This window comes from Pleurodeles waltl, chromosome 4_2 (assembly GCF_031143425.1).
Source record: "Pleurodeles waltl isolate 20211129_DDA chromosome 4_2, aPleWal1.hap1.20221129, whole genome shotgun sequence".
NCBI lineage: Eukaryota > Metazoa > Chordata > Amphibia > Caudata > Salamandridae > Pleurodeles > Pleurodeles waltl.
This window is the reverse complement of record NC_090443.1, coordinates 784839017-784857898: the sequence shown is the minus strand read 5'-3', so window position 1 is coordinate 784857898 and position 18882 is coordinate 784839017.

Below are 18882 nucleotides of genomic sequence, written 5' to 3'. Positions count from 1 at the left end.
AGAGCCCCACAAGTCACCCCATCTTGGATTCCCCTAGGTCTCTAGTTTTCATAAATGCACAGGTTTGGTAGGTTTCCCTAGGTGCCGGCTGAGCTAGAAGCCAAAATCTACAGGGAGGCACTTTGCAAAAAACACCTCTGTTTTCTTTAAAAAAATTGGATGTGTCCACGTTGCACTTTGGGGCATTTCCTGTTGCGGGCGCTAGGCCTACCCACACAAGTGAGGTATCATTTTTATCGGGAGACTTGGAGGAACGCTGGGTGGAAGGAAATTTGTGGCTTCTCTCAGATTCCAGAACTTTCTGCCACAGAAATGTGAGGAACATGTGTTTTTTTAGCCAAATTTTGAGGTTTGCAAAGGATTCTGGGTAACAGAACATGGTCAGAGCCCCACAAGTCACCCCATCTTGGATTCCCCTAGGTCTCTAGTTTTCATAAATGCACAGGTTTGGTAGGTTTCCCTAGGTGCCGGCTGAGCTAGAGGCCAAAATCTACAGGGAGGCACTTTGTAAAAAACACCTCTGTTTTCTTTAAAAAAATTGGATGTGTCCACGTTTCGCTTTGGGGCATTTCCTGTCGCGGGCGGTAGGCCTACCCACACAAGTGAGGTATCATTTTTATCGGGAGACTTGGGGGAACGCTGGGTGGAAGGAAATTTGTGGCTTCTCTCAGATTCCAGAACTTTCTGCCACAGAAATGTGAGGAACATGTGTTTTTTTAGCCACATTTTGAGGTTTGCAAAGGATTCTGGGTAACAGAACCTGGTCAGAGCCCCACAAGTCACCCCATCTTGGATTCCCGTAGGTCTCTAGTTTTCAAAAATGCAGAGGTTTGGTAGGTTTCCCTAGGTGCCGGCTGAGCTAGAGGCCAAAATCTACAGGTAGGCACTTTGAAAAAACACCTCTGTTTTCTTTAAAAAAATAGGATGTGTCCACGTAGCGCTTTGGGGCATTTCCTGTCGCGGGCGCTAGGCCTACCCACACAAGTGAGGTAGCATTTTTATCTGGAGACTTAGGGGAACGCTGGGTGGAAGGAAATTTGTGGCTCCTCTCAGATTCCAGAACTTTCTGCCACAGAAATGTAAGGAACAAGTGTTTTTTTAGCCACATTTTGAGGTTTGCAAAGGATTGTGGGTAACAGAACCTGGTCAGAGCCCCACAAGTCACCCCATCTTGGATTCCCCTAGGTCTCTAGTTTTCAAAAATACACAGGTTTGGTAGGTTTCCATAGGTGCCAGCTGAGCTAGAGGCCAAAATCTACAGGTAGGCACTTTGAAAAAACACCTCTGTTTTCTTTAAAAAAATAGGATGTGTCCACGTAGCGCTTTGGGGCATTTCCTGTCGCGGGCGCTAGGCCTACCCACACAAGTGAGGTAGCATTTTTATCTGGAGACTTAGGGGAACGCTGGGTGGAAGGAAATTTGTGGCTCCTCTCAGATTCCAGAACTTTCTGCCACAGAAATGTAAGGAACAAGTGTTTTTTTAGCCACATTTTGAGGTTTGCAAAGGATTGTGGGTAACAGAACCTGGTCAGAGCCCCACAAGTCACCCCATCTAGGATTCCCCTAGGTCTCTAGTTTTCAAAAATACACAGGTTTGGTAGGTTTCCCTAGGTGCCGGCTGAGCTAGAGGCCAAAATCTACAGGTAGGCACTTCGTAAAAAACACCTCTGTTTTCTTTCAAAAAATTGGATGTGTCCACGTTGCGCTTTGGGGCATTTCCTGTCGCGGGCGATAGGCCTACCTACACAAGTGAGGTATCATTTTTATCGGGAGACTTGGGGGAACGCTGGGTGGAAGGAAATTTGTGGCTCCTCTCAGATTCCAGAGCTTTCTGCCACAGAAATGTGAGTAACATGGTTTTTTTTGGCCAAATTTTGAGGTTTGCAAAGGATTCTGGGTAACAGAACCTGGTCAGAGCCCCACAACTTATCCCATCTTGGATTCCCCTAGGTCTCTAGTTTTCAAAAATGCACAGGTTTGGTAGGTTTCCCTAGGTGCCGGCTGAGCTAGAGGCCAAAATCTACAGGTAGGCACTTTGCAAAAAACACCTCTGTTTTCTTTCAAAAAAATTGGATGTGTCCACGTTGCGCTTTGGGGCATTTCCTGTCGCGGGCGGTAGGCCTACCCACACAAGTGAGGTATCATTTTTATCGGGAGACTTGGGGGAACACTGGTTGGAAGGAAATTTGTGGCTCCTCTCAGATTCCAGAACTTTCTGCCACAGAAATGTAAGGAACATGTGTTTTTTTAGCCATATTTTGAGGTTTGCAAAGGATTCTGGGTAACAGAACCTGGTCAGAGCCCCACAAGTTATCCCATCTTGGATTCCCCTAGGTCTCTAGTTTTCATAAATGCACAGGTTTGGTAGGTTTCCCTAGGTGCCGGCTGAGCTAGAGGCCAATATCTACAGGTAGGCACTTTGCAAAAAACACCTCTGTTTTCTTTCAAAAAATTGGATGTGTCCACGTAGCCCTTTGGGGCATTTCCTGTCGCGGGCGCTAGGCCTACCCACACAAGTGAGGTAGCATTTTTATCTGGAGACTTAGGGGAACGCTGGGTGGAAGGATATTTGTGGCTCCTCTCAGATTCCAGAACTTTCTGCCACAGAAATGTGAGGAACATGTGTTTTTTTAGCCACATTTTGAGGTTTGCAAAGGATTCTGGGTAACAGAACCTGGTCAGAGCCCCACATGTCACCCCATCTTGGATTCCCCTAGGTCTCTAGTTTTCAAAAATACACAGGTTTGGTAGGTTTCCATAGGTGCCAGCTGAGCTAGAGGCCAAAATCTACAGGTAGGCACTTTGAAAAAACACCTCTGTTTTCTTTAAAAAAATAGGATGTGTCCACGTAGCGCTTTGGGGCATTTCCTGTTGCGGGCGCTAGGCCTACCCACACAAGTGAGGTAGCATTTTTATCTGGAGACTTAGGGGAACGCTGGGTGGAAGGAAATTTGTGGCTCCTCTCAGATTCCAGAACTTTCTGCCACAGAAATGTAAGGAACAAGTGTTTTTTTAGCCACATTTTGAGGTTTGCAAAGGATTGTGGGTAACAGAACCTGGTCAGAGCCCCACAAGTCACCCCATCTTGGATTCCCCTAGGTCTCTAGTTTTCAAAAATACACAGGTTTGGTAGGTTTCCATAGGTGCCAGCTGAGCTAGAGGCCAAAATCTACAGGTAGGCACTTTGAAAAAACACCTCTGTTTTCTTTAAAAAAATAGGATGTGTCCACGTAGCGCTTTGGGGCATTTCCTGTCGCGGGCGCTAGGCCTACCCACACAAGTGAGGTAGCATTTTTATCTGGAGACTTAGGGGAACGCTGGGTGGAAGGAAATTTGTGGCTCCTCTCAGATTCCAGAACTTTCTGCCACAGAAATATAAGGAACAAGTGTTTTTTTAGCCACATTTTGAGGTTTGCAAAGGATTGTGGGTAACAGAGCCTGGTCAGAGCCCCACAAGTCACCCCATCTTGGATTCCCCTAGGTCTCTAGTTTTCAAAAATGCACAGGTTTGGTAGGTTTCCCTAGGTGCCGGCTGAGCTAGAGGCCAAAATCTACAGGTAGGCACTTCGTAAAAAACACCTCTGTTTTCTTTCAAAAAATTGGATGTGTCCACGTTGCGCTTTGGGGCATTTCCTGTCGCGGGCGATAGGCCTACCTACACAAGTGAGGTATCATTTTTATCGGGAGACTTGGGGGAACGCTGGGTGGAAGGAAATTTGTGGCTCCTCTCAGATTCCAGAACTTTCTGCCACAGAAATGTGAGTAACATGGGTTTTTTTGGCCAAATTTTGAGGTTTGCAAAGGATTCTGGGTAACAGAACCTGGTCAGAGCCCCACAACTTATCCCATCTTGGATTCCCCTAGGTCTCTAGTTTTCATAAATGCACAGGTTTGGTAGGTTTCCCTAGGTGCCGGCTGAGCTAGAGGCCAATATCTACAGGTAGGCACTTTGCAAAAAACACCTCTGTTTTCTTTCAAAAAATTGGATGTGTCCACGTAGCGCCTTGGGGCATTTCCTGTCGCGGGCGCTAGGCCTACCCACACAAGTGAGGTAGCATTTTTATCTGGAGACTTAGGGGAACGCTGGGTGGAAGGATATTTGTGGCTCCTCTCAGATTCCAGAACTTTCTGCCACAGAAATGTGAGGAACATGTGTTTTTTTAGCCACATTTTGAGGTTTGCAAAGGATTCTGGGTAACAGAACCTGGTCAGAGCCCCACAAGTCACCCCATCTTGGATTCCCCTAGGTCTCTAGTTTTCAAAAATACACAGGTTTGGTAGGTTTCCCTAGGTGCCAGCTGAGCTAGAGGCCAAAATCTACAGGTAGGCACTTTGAAAAAACACCTCTGTTTTCTTTAAAAAAATGGGATGTGTCCACGTAGCGCTTTGGGGCATTTCCTTTCGCGGGCGCTAGGCCTACCCACACAAGTGAGGTAGCATTTTTATCTGGAGACTTAGGGGAACGCTGGGTGGAAGGAAATTTGTGGCTCCTCTCAGATTCCAGAACTTTCTGCCACAGAAATGTAAGGAACAAGTGTTTTTTTAGCCACATTTTGAGGTTTGCAAAGGATTGTGGGTAACAGAACCTGGTCAGAGCCCCACAAGTCACCCCATCTTGGATTCCCCTAGGTCTCTAGTTTTCAAAAATACACAGGTTTGGTAGGTTTCCATAGGTGCCGGCTGAGCTAGAGGCCAAAATCTACAGGTAGGCACTTCGTAAAAAACACCTCTGTTTTCTTTCAAAAAATTGGATGTGTCCACGTTGCGCTTTGGGGCATTTCCTGTCGCGGGCGATAGGCCTACCTACACAAGTGAGGTATCATTTTTATCGGGAGACTTGGGGGAACGCTGGGTGGAAGGAAATTTGTGGCTCCTCTCAGATTCCAGAACTTTCTGCCACAGAAATGTGAGTAACATGGTTTTTTTTGGCCAAATTTTGAGGTTTGCAAAGGATTCTGGGTAACAGAACCTGGTCAGAGCCCCACAACTTATCCCATCTTGGATTCCCCTAGGTCTCTAGTTTTCAAAAATGCACAGGTTTGGTAGGTTTCCCTAGGTGCCGGCTGAGCTAGAGGCCAAAATCTACAGGTAGGCACTTTGCAAAAAACACCTCTGTTTTCTTTCAAAAAAATTGGATGTGTCCACGTTGCGCTTTGGGGCATTTCCTGTCGCGGGCGGTAGGCCTACCCACACAAGTGAGGTATCATTTTTATCGGGAGACTTGGGGGAACACTGGTTGGAAGGAAATTTGTGGCTCCTCTCAGATTCCAGAACTTTCTGCCACAGAAATGTAAGGAACATGTGTTTTTTTAGCCATATTTTGAGGTTTGCAAAGGATTCTGGGTAACAGAACCTGGTCAGAGCCCCACAAGTTATCCCATCTTGGATTCCCCTAGGTCTCTAGTTTTCATAAATGCACAGGTTTAGTAGGTTTCCCTAGGTGCCGGCTGAGCTAGAGGCCAATATCTACAGGTAGGCACTTTGCAAAAAACACCTCTGTTTTCTTTCAACAAATTGGATGTGTCCACGTAGCGCTTTGGGGCATTTCCTGTCGCGGGCGCTAGGCCTACCCACACAAGTGAGGTAGCATTTTTATCTGGAGACTTAGGGGAACGCTGGGTGGAAGGATATTTGTGGCTCCTCTCAGATTCCAGAACTTTCTGCCACAGAAATGTGAGGAACATGTGTTTTTTTAGCCACATTTTGAGGTTTGCAAAGGATTCTGGGTAACAGAACCTGGTCAGAGCCCCACAAGTCACCCCATCTTGGATTCCCCTAGGTCTCTAGTTTTAAAAAATGCACAGGTTTGGTAGGTTTCCCTAGGTGTCGGCTGAGCTAGAGGCCAAAATCTACAGGTAGGCACTTTGCAAAAAACACCTCTGTTTTCTTTCAAAAAATAGGATGTGTCCACGTAGCGCTTTGGGGCATTTCCTGTCGCGGGCGCTAAGCCTACCCACACAAGTGAGGTAGCATTTTTATCTGGAGACTTAGGGGAACGCTGGGTGGAAGGAAATTTGTGGCTCCTCTCAGATTCCAGAACTTTCTGCCACAGAAATGTGAGGAACATGTGTTTTTTTTTAGCCACATTTTGAGGTTTGCAAAGGATTCTGGGTAACAGTACCTGGTCAGCGCCCCACATGTCACCCCATCTTGGATTCCCCTAGGTCTTTAGTTTTAAAAAATGCACAGGTTTGGTAGGTTTCCCTAGGTGCCGGCTGAGCTAGAGGCCAAAATCTACAGGTAGGCACTTCGTAAAAAACACCTCTGTTTTCTTTCAAAAAATTGGATGTGTCCACGTTGCGCTTTGGGGCATTTTCTGTTGCGGGCGCTAGGCCTACCCACACAAGTGAGGTATCATTTTTATCGGGAGACCTGGGGGAACACTGGGTGGAAGGAAATTTGTGGCTCCTCTCAGATTCCAGAACTTTCTGCCACAGAAATGTAAGGAACATGTGCTTTTTTAGCCACATTTTGAGGTTTGCAAAGGATTGTGGGTAACAGAACCTGGTCAGAGCCCAACAAGTCACCCCATCTTGGATTCCCCTAGGTCTCTAGTTTTCAAAAATACACAGTCAGTTTTGGTAGGTTTCCCTAGGTGCCGGCTGAGCTAGAGGCCAAAATCTACAGGTAGGCACTTCGTAAAAAACACCTCTGTTTTCTTTCAAAAAATTGGATGTGTCCACGTTGCGCTTTGGGGCATTTCCTGTCGCGGGCGATAGGCCTACCTACACAAGTGAGGTATCATTTTTATCGGGAGACTTGGGGGAACGCTGGGTGGAAGGAAATTTGTGGCTCCTCTCAGATTCCAGAACTTTCTGCCACAGAAATGTGAGTAACATGGGTTTTTTTGGCCAAATTTTGAGGTTTGCAAAGGATTCTGGGTAACAGAACCTGGTCAGAACCCCACAAGTTATCCCATCTTGGATTCCCCTAGGTCTCTAGTTTTAAAAAATGCACAGGTTTGGTAGGTTTCCCTATGTGCAGGCTGAGCTAGAGGCCAAAATCTACAGGTAGGCACTTTGCAAAAAACACCTCTGTTTTCTTTCAAAAAAATTGGATGTGTCCACTTTGCGCTTTGGGGCATTTCCTGTCGCGGGCGCTAGGCCTACCCACACAAGTGAGCTATCATTTTTATCGGGAGACTTGGGGGAACACTGGGTGGAAGGAAATTTGTGGCTCCTCTCAGATTCCAGAACTTTCTGCCACAGAAATGTAAGGAACATGTGTTTTTTTAGCGATATTTTGAGGTTTGCAAAGGATTCTGGGTAACAGAACCTGGTCAGAGCCCCACATGTCACCCCATCTTGGATTCCCCTAGGTCTCTAGTTTTCAAAAATGCACAGGTTTGGTAGGTTTCCCTAGGTGCCGGCTGAGCTAGAGGCCAAAATCTACAGGGAGGCACTTTGCAAAAAACACCTCTATTTTCTTTCAAAAAATTGGATGTGTCCACGTTGCGCTTTGGGGCATTTCCTGTCGCGGGCGCTAGGCCTACCCACACAAGTGAGGTATAATTTTTATCTGGAGACTTGGCGGAACGCTGGGTGGATGGAAATTTGTGGCTCCTCTCAGATTCCTGAATTTTCTGCCACAGAAATGTGAGGAAAATGGGTTTTTTGGGCCAAATTTTGAGGTTTGCAAAGGATTCTGGGTAACAGAACCTGGTCAGCGCCCCACAAGTTATCCCATCTTGGATTCCCCTAGGTCTCTAGTTTTAAAAAATGCACAGGTTTGGCAGGTTTCCCTACGTGCAGGCTGAGCTAGAGGCCAAAATCTACAGGTAGGCACTTTGCAAAAAACACCTCTGTTTTCTTTCAAAAAAATTGGATGTGTCCACGTTGCGCTTTGGGGCATTTCCTGTCGCGGGCGCTAGGCCTACCCACACAAGTGAGGTATCATTTTTATCGGGAGACCTGGGGGAACACTGGGTGGAAGGAAATTTGTGGCTCCTCTCAGATTCCAGAACTTTCTGCCACAGAAATGTAAGGAACATGTGCTTTTTTAGCCACATTTTGAGGTTTGCAAAGGATTGTGGGTAACAGAACCTGGTCAGAGCCCAACAAGTCACCCCATCTTGGATTCCCCTAGGTCTCTAGTTTTCAAAAATACACAGTTTTGGTAGGTTTCCCTAGGTGCCGGCTGAGCTAGAGGCCAAAATCTACAGGTAGGCACTTCGTAAAAAACACCTCTGTTTTCTTTCAAAAAATTGGATGTGTCCACGTTGCGCTTTGGGGCATTTCCTGTCGCGGGCGATAGGCCTACCTACACAAGTGAGGTATCATTTTTATCGGGAGACTTGGGGGAACACTGGGTGGAAGGAAATTTGTGGCTCCTCTCAGATTCAAGAACTTTCTGCCACAGAAATGTAAGGAACATGTGTTTTTTTAGCCACATTTTGAGGTTTGCAAAGGATTGTGGGTAACAGAACCTGGTCAGAGCCCCACAAGTTATCCCATCTTGGATTCCCCTAGGTCTCTAGTTTTAAAAAATGCACAGGTTTGGTAGGTTTCCCTATGTGCAGGCTGAGCTAGAGGCCAAAATCTACAGGTAGGCACTTTGCAAAAAACACCTCTGTTTTCTTTCAAAAAAATTGGATGTGTCCACTTTGCGCTTTGGGGCATTTCCTGTCGCGGGCGCTAGGCCTACCCACACAAGTGAGCTATCATTTTTATCGGGAGACTTGGGGGAACACTGGGTGGAAGGAAATGTGTGGCTCCTCTCAGATTCCAGAACTTTCTGCCACAGAAATGTAAGGAACAAGTGTTTTTTTAGCCACATTTTGAGGTTTGCAAAGGATTGTGGGTAACAGAACCTGGTCAGAGCCCCACAAGTCACCCCATCTTGGATTCCCCTAGGTCTCTAGTTTTCAAAAATACACAGGTTTGGTAGGTTTCCCTAGGTGCCGGCTGAGCTAGAGGCCAAAATCTACAGGTAGGCACTTCGTAAAAAACACCTCTGTTTTCTTTCAAAAAATTGGATGTGTCCACGTTGCGCTTTGGGGCATTTCCTGTCGCGGGCGATAGGCCTACCTACACAAGTGAGGTATCATTTTTATCGGGAGACTTGGGGGAACGCTGGGTGGAAGGAAATTTGTGGCTCCTCTCAGATTCCAGAACTTTCTGCCACAGAAATGTGAGTAACATGGTTTTTTTTGGAAAAATTTTGAGGTTTGCAAAGGATTCTGGGTAACAGAACCTGGTCAGAGCCCCACAACTTATCCCATCTTGGATTCCCCTAGGTCTCTAGTTTTCAAAAATGCACAGGTTTGGTAGGTTTCCCTAGGTGCCGGCTGAGCTAGAGGCCAAAATCTACAGGTAGGCACTTTGCAAAAAACACCTCTGTTTTCTTTCAAAAAAATTGGATGTGTCCACGTTGCGCTTTGGGGCATTTCCTGTCGCGGGCGGTAGGCCTACCCACACAAGTGAGGTATCATTTTTATCGGGAGACTTGGGGGAACACTGGTTGGAAGGATATTTGTGGCTCCTCTCAGATTCCAGAACTTTCTGCCACAGAAATGTAAGGAACATGTGTTTTTTTAGCCATATTTTGAGGTTTGCAAAGGATTCTGGGTAACAGAACCTGGTCAGAGCCCCACAAGTTATCCCATCTTGGATTCCCCTAGGTCTCTAGTTTTCATAAATGCACAGGTTTAGTAGGTTTCCCTAGGTGCCGGCTGAGCTAGAGGCCAATATCTACAGGTAGGCACTTTGCAAAAAACACCTCTGTTTTCTTTCAACAAATTGGATGTGTCCACGTAGCGCTTTGGGGCATTTCCTGTCGCGGGCGCTAGGCCTACCCACACAAGTGAGGTAGCATTTTTATCTGGAGACTTAGGGGAACGCTGGGTGGAAGGATATTTGTGGCTCCTCTCAGATTCCAGAACTTTCTGCCACAGAAATGTGAGGAACATGTGTTTTTTTAGCCACATTTTGAGGTTTGCAAAGGATTCTGGGTAACAGAACCTGGTCAGAGCCCCACAAGTCACCCCATCTTGGATTCCCCTAGGTCTCTAGTTTTCAAAAATACACAGGTTTGGTAGGTTTCCCTAGGTGCCGGCTGAGCTAGAGGCCAAAATCTACAGGTAGGCACTTCGTAAAAAACACCTCTGTTTTCTTTCAAAAAATTGGATGTGTCCACGTTGCGCTTTGGGGCATTTCCTGTCGCGGGCGATAGGCCTACCTACACAAGTGAGGTATCATTTTTATCGGGAGACTTGGGGGAACGCTGGGTGGAAGGAAATTTGTGGCTCCTCTCAGATTCCAGAACTTTCTGCCACAGAAATGTGAGTAACATGGTTTTTTTTGGCCAAATTTTGAGGTTTGCAAAGGATTCTGGGTAACAGAACCTGGTCAGAGCCCCACAACTTATCCCATCTTGGATTCCCCTAGGTCTCTAGTTTTCAAAAATGCACAGGTTTGGTAGGTTTCCCTAGGTGCCGGCTGAGCTAGAGGCCAAAATCTACAGGTAGGCACTTTGCAAAAAACACCTCTGTTTTCTTTCAAAAAAATTGGATGTGTCCACGTTGCGCTTTGGGGCATTTCCTGTCGCGGGCGGTAGGCCTACCCACACAAGTGAGGTATCATTTTTATCGGGAGACTTGGGGGAACACTGGTTGGAAGGAAATTTGTGGCTCCTCTCAGATTCCAGAACTTTCTGCCACAGAAATGTAAGGAACATGTTTTTTTTTAGCCATATTTTGAGGTTTGCAAAGGATTCTGGGTAACAGAACCTGGTCAGAGCCCCACAAGTTATCCCATCTTGGATTCCCCTAGGTCTCTAGTTTTCATAAATGCACAGGTTTAGTAGGTTTCCCTAGGTGCCGGCTGAGCTAGAGGCCAATATCTACAGGTAGGCACTTTGCAAAAAACACCTCTGTTTTCTTTCAACAAATTGGATGTGTCCACGTAGCGCTTTGGGGCATTTCCTGTCGCGGGCGCTAGGCCTACCCACACAAGTGAGGTAGCATTTTTATCTGGAGACTTAGGGGAACGCTGGGTGGAAGGATATTTGTGGCTCCTCTCAGATTCCAGAACTTTCTGCCACAGAAATGTGAGGAACATGTGTTTTTTTAGCCACATTTTGAGGTTTGCAAAGGATTCTGGGTAACAGAACCTGGTCAGAGCCCCACAAGTCACCCCATCTTGGATTCCCCTAGGTCTCTAGTTTTAAAAAATGCACAGGTTTGGAAGGTTTCCCTAGGTGCCGGCTGAGCTAGAGGCCAAAATCTACAGGTAGGCACTTTGCAAAAAACACCTCTGTTTTCTTTCAAAAAATAGGATGTGTCCACGTAGCGCTTTGGGGCATTTCCTGTCGCGGGCGCTAAGCCTACCCACACAAGTGAGGTAGCATTTTTATCTGGAGACTTAGGGGAACGCTGGGTGGAAGGAAATTTGTGGCTCCTCTCAGATTCCAGAACTTTCTGCCACAGAAATGTGAGGAACATGTGTTTTTTTTTAGCCACATTTTGAGGTTTGCAAAGGATTCTGGGTAACAGTACCTGGTCAGCGCCCCACATGTCACCCCATCTTGGATTCCCCTAGGTCTTTAGTTTTAAAAAATGCACAGGTTTGGTAGGTTTCCCTAGGTGCCGGCTGAGCTAGAGGCCAAAATCTACAGGTAGGCACTTCGTAAAAAACACCTCTGTTTTCTTTCAAAAAATTGGATGTGTCCACGTTGCGCTTTGGGGCATTTTCTGTTGCGGGCGCTAGGCCTACCCACACAAGTGAGGTATCATTTTTATCGGGAGACCTGGGGGAACACTGGGTGGAAGGAAATTTGTGGCTCCTCTCAGATTCCAGAACTTTCTGCCACAGAAATGTAAGGAACATGTGCTTTTTTAGCCACATTTTGAGGTTTGCAAAGGATTGTGGGTAACAGAACCTGGTCAGAGCCCAACAAGTCACCCCATCTTGGATTCCCCTAGGTCTCTAGTTTTCAAAAATACACAGTCAGTTTTGGTAGGTTTCCCTAGGTGCCGGCTGAGCTAGAGGCCAAAATCTACAGGTAGGCACTTCGTAAAAAACACCTCTGTTTTCTTTCAAAAAATTGGATGTGTCCACGTTGCGCTTTGGGGCATTTCCTGTCGCGGGCGATAGGCCTACCTACACAAGTGAGGTATCATTTTTATCGGGAGACTTGGGGGAACGCTGGGTGGAAGGAAATTTGTGGCTCCTCTCAGATTCCAGAACTTTCTGCCACAGAAATGTGAGTAACATGGGTTTTTTTGGCCAAATTTTGAGGTTTGCAAAGGATTCTGGGTAACAGAACCTGGTCAGAACCCCACAAGTTATCCCATCTTGGATTCCCCTAGGTCTCTAGTTTTAAAAAATGCACAGGTTTGGTAGGTTTCCCTATGTGCAGGCTGAGCTAGAGGCCAAAATCTACAGGTAGGCACTTTGCAAAAAACACCTCTGTTTTCTTTTAAAAAAAGTGGATGTGTCCACTTTGCGCTTTGGGGCATTTCCTGTCACGGGCGCTAGGCCTACCCACACAAGTGAGCTATCATTTTTATCGGGAGACTTGGGGGAACACTGGGTGGAAGGAAATTTGTGGCTCCTCTCAGATTCCAGAACTTTCTGCCACAGAAATGTAAGGAACATGTGTTTTTTTAGCGATATTTTGAGGTTTGCAAAGGATTCTGGGTAACAGAACCTGGTCAGAGCCCCACATGTCACCCCATCTTGGATTCCCCTAGGTCTCTAGTTTTCAAAAATGCACAGGTTTGGTAGGTTTCCCTAGGTGCCGGCTGAGCTAGAGGCCAAAATCTACAGGGAGGCACTTTGCAAAAAACACCTCTATTTTCTTTCAAAAAATTGGATGTGTCCACGTTGCGCTTTGGGGCATTTCCTGTCGCGGGCGCTAGGCCTACCCACACAAGTGAGGTATAATTTTTATCTGGAGACTTGGCGGAACGCTGGGTGGATGGAAATTTGTGGCTCCTCTCAGATTCCAGAATTTTCTGCCACAGAAATGTGAGGAAAATTGGTTTTTTGGGCCAAATTTTGAGGTTTGCAAAGGATTCTGGGTAACAGAACCTGGTCAGCGCCCCACAAGTTATCCCATCTTGGATTCCCCTAGGTCTCTAGTTTTAAAAAATGCACAGGTTTGGCAGGTTTCCCTACGTGCAGGCTGAGCTAGAGGCCAAAATCTACAGGTAGGCACTTTGCAAAAAACACCTCTGTTTTCTTTCAAAAAAATTGGATGTGTCCACGTTGCGCTTTGGGGCATTTCCTGTCGCGGGCGCTAGGCCTACCCACACAAGTGAGGTATCATTTTTATCGGGAGACCTGGGGGAACACTGGGTGGAAGGAAATTTGTGGCTCCTCTCAGATTCCAGAACTTTCTGCCACAGAAATGTAAGGAACATGTGCTTTTTTAGCCACATTTTGAGGTTTGCAAAGGATTGTGGGTAACAGAACCTGGTCAGAGCCCAACAAGTCACCCCATCTTGGATTCCCCTAGGTCTCTAGTTTTCAAAAATACACAGTTTTGGTAGGTTTCCCTAGGTGCCGGCTGAGCTAGAGGCCAAAATCTACAGGTAGGCACTTCGTAAAAAACACCTCTGTTTTCTTTCAAAAAATTGGATGTGTCCACGTTGCGCTTTGGGGCATTTCCTGTCGCGGGCGATAGGCCTACCTACACAAGTGAGGTATCATTTTTATCGGGAGACTTGGGGGAACGCTGGGTGGAAGGAAATTTGTGGCTCCTCTCAGATTCCAGAACTTTCTGCCACAGAAATGTGAGTAACATGGGTTTTTTTGGCCAAATTTTGAGGTTTGCAAAGGATTCTGGGTAACAGAACCTGGTCAGAGCCCCACAAGTTATCCCATCTTGGATTCCCCTAGGTCTCTAGTTTTAAAAAATGCACAGGTTTGGTAGGTTTCCCTATGTGCAGGCTGAGCTAGAGGCCAAAATCTACAGGTAGGCACTTTGCAAAAAACACCTCTGTTTTCTTTCAAAAAAATTGGATGTGTCCACTTTGCGCTTTGGGGCATTTCCTGTCGCGGGCGCTAGGCCTACCCACACAAGTGAGCTATCATTTTTATCGGGAGACTTGGGGGAACACTGGGTGGAAGGAAATGTGTGGCTCCTCTCAGATTCCAGAACTTTCTGCCACAGAAATGTAAGGAACATGTGTTTTTTTAGCCATATTTTGAGGTTTGCAAAGGATTCTGGGTAACAGAACCTGGTCAGAGCCCCACATGTCACCCCATCTTGGATTCCCCTAGGTCTCTAGTTTTCAAAAATGCACAGGTTTGGTAGGTTTCCCTAGGTGCCGGCTGAGCTAGAGGCCAAAATCTACAGGGAGGCACTTTGCAAAAAACACCTCGGTTTTCTTTCAAAAAATTGGATGTGTCCACGTTGCGCTTTGGGGCATTTCCTGTCGCGGGCGCTAGGCCTACCCACACAAGTGAGGTATAATTTTTATCGGGAGACTTGGCGGAACGCTGGGTGGATGGAAATTTGTGGCTCCTCTCAGATTCCAGAATTTTCTGCCACAGAAATGTGAGGAACATGTGTTTTTTGGGCCAAATTTTGAGGTTTGCAAAGGATTCTGGGTAACAGAACCTGGTCAGCGCCCCACAAGTTATCCCATCTTGGATTCCCCTAGGTCTCTAGTTTTAAAAAATGCACAGGTTTGGCAGGTTTCCCTACGTGCAGGCTGAGCTAGAGGCCAAAATCTACAGGTAGGCACTTTGCAAAAAACACCTCTGTTTTCTTTCAAAAAAATTGGATGTGTCCACGTTGCGCTTTGGGGCATTTCCTGTCGCGGGCGCTAGGCCTACCCACACAAGTGAGCTATCATTTTTATCGGGAGACTTGGGGGAACACTGGGTGGAAGGAAATTTGTGGCTCCTCTCAGATTCCAGAACTTTCTGCCACAGAAATGTAAGGAACAAGTGTTTTTTTAGCCATATTTTGAGGTTTGCAAAGGATTGTGGGTAACAGAACCTGGTCAGAGCCCCACAAGTCACCCCATCTTGGATTCCCCTAGGTCTCTAGTTTTCAAAAATACACAGGTTTGGTAGGTTTCCCTAGGTGCCGGCTGAGCTAGAGGCCAAAATCTACAGGTAGGCACTTCGTAAAAAACACCTCTGTTTTCTTTCAAAAAATTGGATGTGTCCACGTTGCGCTTTGGGGCATTTCCTGTCGCGGGCGATAGGCCTACCTACACAAGTGAGGTATCATTTTTATCGGGAGACTTGGGGGAACGCTGGGTGGAAGGAAATTTGTGGCTCCTCTCAGATTCCAGAACTTTCTGCCACAGAAATGTGAGTAACATGGTTTTTTTGGCCAAATTTTGAGGTTTACAAAGGATTCTGGGTAACAGAACCTGGTCAGAGCCCCACAACTTATCCCATTTTGGATTCCCCTAGGTCTCTAGTTTTCAAAAATGCACAGGTTTGGTAGGTTTCCCTAGGTGCCGGCTGAGCTAGAGGCCAAAATCTACAGGTAGGCACTTTGCAAAAAACACCTCTGTTTTCTTTCAAAAAAATTGGATGTGTCCACGTTGCGCTTTGGGGCATTTCCTGTCGCGGGCGGTAGGCCTACCCACACAAGTGAGGTATCATTTTTATCGGGAGACTTGGGGGAACACTGGTTGGAAGGAAATTTGTGGCTCCTCTCAGATTCCAGAACTTTCTGCCACAGAAATGTGAGGAACATGTGTTTTTTTAGCCACATTTTGAGGTTTGCAAAGGATTCTGGGTAACAGAACCTGGTCAGAGCCCCACAAGTCACCCCATCTTGGATTCCCCTAGGTCTCTAGTTTTAAAAAATGCACAGGTTTGGTAGGTTTCCCTAGGTGCCGGCTGAGCTAGAGGCCAAAATCTACAGGTAGGCACTTTGCAAAAAACACCTCTGTTTTCTTTCAAAAAATAGGATGTGTCCACGTAGCGCTTTGGGGCATTTCCTGTCGCGGGCGCTAAGCCTACCCACACAAGTGAGGTAGCATTTTTATCTGGAAACTTAGGGGAACGCTGGGTGGAAGGAAATTTGTGGCTCCTCTCAGATTCCAGAACTTTCTGCCACAGAAATGTGAGGAACATGTGTTTTTTTAGCCACATTTTGAGGTTTGCAAAGGATTCTGGGTAACAGCACCTGGTCAGCGCCCCACATGTCACCCCATCTTGGATTCCCCTAGGTCTTTAGTTTTAAAAAATGCACAGGTTTGGTAGGTTTCCCTAGGTGCCGGCTGAGCTAGAGGCCAAAATCTACAGGTGGGCACTTCGTAAAAAACACCTCTGTTTTCTTTCAAAAAATTGGATGTGTCCACGTTGCGCTTTGGGGCATTTTCTGTTGCGGGCGCTAGGCCTACCCACACAAGTGAGGTATCATTTTTATCGGGAGACCTGGGGGAACACTGGGTGGAAGGAAATTTGTGGCTCCTCTCAGATTCCAGAACTTTCTGCCACAGAAATGTAAGGAACATGTGCTTTTTTAGCCACATTTTGAGGTTTGCAAAGGATTGTGGGTAACAGAACCTGGTCAGAGCACAACAAGTCACCCCATCTTGGATTCCCCTAGGTCTCTAGTTTTCAAAAATACACAGTTTTGGTAGGTTTCCCTAGGTGCCGGCTGAGCTAGAGGCCAAAATCTACAGGTAGGCACTTCGTAAAAAACACCTCTGTTTTCTTTCAAAAAGTTGGATGTGTCCACGTTGCGCTTTGGGGCATTTCCTGTCGCGGGCGATAGGCCTACCTACACAAGTGAGGTATCATTTTTATCGGGAGACTTGGGGGAACGCTGGGTGGAAGGAAATTTGTGGCTCCTCTCAGATTCCAGAACTTTCTGCCACAGAAATGTGAGTTACATGGGTTTTTTTGGCCAAATTTTGAGGTTTGCAAAGGATTCTGGGTAACAGAACCTGGTCAGAGCCCCACAAGTTATCCCATCTTGGATTCCCCTAGGTCTCTAGTTTTAAAAAATGCACAGGTTTGGTAGGTTTCCCTATGTGCAGGCTGAGCTAGAGGCCAAAATCTACAGGTAGGCACTTTGCAAAAAACACCTCTGTTTTCTTTCAAAAAAATTGGATGTGTCCACTTTGCGCTTTGGGGCATTTCCTGTCGCGGGCGCTAGGCCTACCCACACAAGTGAGCTATCATTTTTATCGGGAGACTTGGGGGAACACTGGGTGGAAGGAAATTTGTGGCTCCTCTCAGATTCCAGAACTTTCTGCCACAGAAATGTAAGGAACATGTGTTTTTTTGGCCATATTTTGAGGTTTGCAAAGGATTCTGGGTAACAGAACCTGGTCAGAGCCCCACATGTCACCCCATCTTGGATTCCCCTAGGTCTCTAGTTTTCAAAAATGCACAGGTTTGGTAGGTTTCCCTAGGTGCCGGCTGAGCTAGAGGCCAAAATCTACAGGGAGGCACTTTGCAAAAAACACCTCTGTTTTCTTTCAAAAAATTGGATGTGTCCACGTTGCGCTTTGGGGCATTTCCTGTCGCGGGCGCTAGGCCTACCCACACAAGTGAGGTATAATTTTTATCGGGAGACTTGGCGGAACGCTGGGTGGATGGAAATTTGTGGCTCCTCTCAGATTCCAGAATTTTCTGCCACAGAAATGTGAGGAACATGTGTTTTTTGGGCCAAATTTTGAGGTTTGCAAAGGATTCTGGGTAACAGAACCTGGTCAGCGCCCCACAAGTTATCCCATCTTGGATTCCCCTAGGTCTCTAGTTTTAAAAAATGCACAGGTTTGGCAGGTTTCCCTACGTGCAGGCTGAGCTAGAAGCCAAAATCTACAGGTAGGCACTTTGCAAAAAACACCTCTGTTTTCTTTCAAAAAAATTGGATGTGTCCACGTTGCGCTTTGGGGCATTTCCTGTCGCGGGCGCTAGGCCTACCCACACAAGTGAGCTATCATTTTTATCGGGAGACTTGGGGGAACACTGGGTGGAAGGAAATTTGTGGCTCCTCTCAGATTCCAGAACTTTCTGCCACAGAAATGTAAGGAACATGTGTTTTTTTAGCCATATTTTGAGGTTTGCAAAGGATTCTGGGTAACAGAACCTGGTCAGAGCCCCACATGTCACCCCATCTTGGATTCCCCTAGGTCTCTAGTTTTCATAAATGCACAGGTTTGGTAGGTTTCCCTAGGTGCCGGCTGAGCTAGAAGCCAAAATCTACAGGGAGGCACTTTGCAAAAAACACCTCTGTTTTCTTTAAAAAAATTGGATGTGTCCACGTTGCACTTTGGGGCATTTCCTGTCGTGGGCGCTAGGCCTACCCACACAAGTGAGGTATCATTTTTATCGGGAGACTTGGAGGAACGCTGGGTGGAAGGAAATTTGTGGCTTCTCTCATATTCCAGAACTTTCTGCCACAGAAATGAGGAACATGTGTTTTTTTAGCCAAATTTTGAGGTTTGCAAAGGATTCTGGGTAACAGAACCTGGTCAGAGCCCCACAAGTCACCCCATCTTGGATTCCCCTAGGTCCCTAGTTTTCAAAAATGCACAGGTTTGGTACCTTTCCCTAGGTGCCGGCTGAGCTAGAGGCCAAAATCTACAGGTAGGCACTTCGTAAAAAACACCTCTGTTTTCTTTAAAAAAATTGGATGTTTCCATTGAGCGCTTTGGGGCATTTCCTGTCGCGGGTGCTAGGCCTACCCACACAAGTGAGGTAGCATTTTTATCTGGAGACTTAGGGGAACGCTGGGTGGAAGGAAATTTGTGGCTTCTCTCAGATTCCAGAACTTTCTGCCACAGAAATGTGAGGAACATGTGTTTTTTTAGCCAAATTTTGAGGTTTGCAAAGGATTCTGGGTAACAGAACCTGGTCAGAGCCCCACAAGTCACCCCATCTTGGATTCCCCTAGGTCTCTAGTTTTCAAAAATGCACAGGTTTGGTAGGTTTCCCTAGGTGCCGGCTGAGCTAG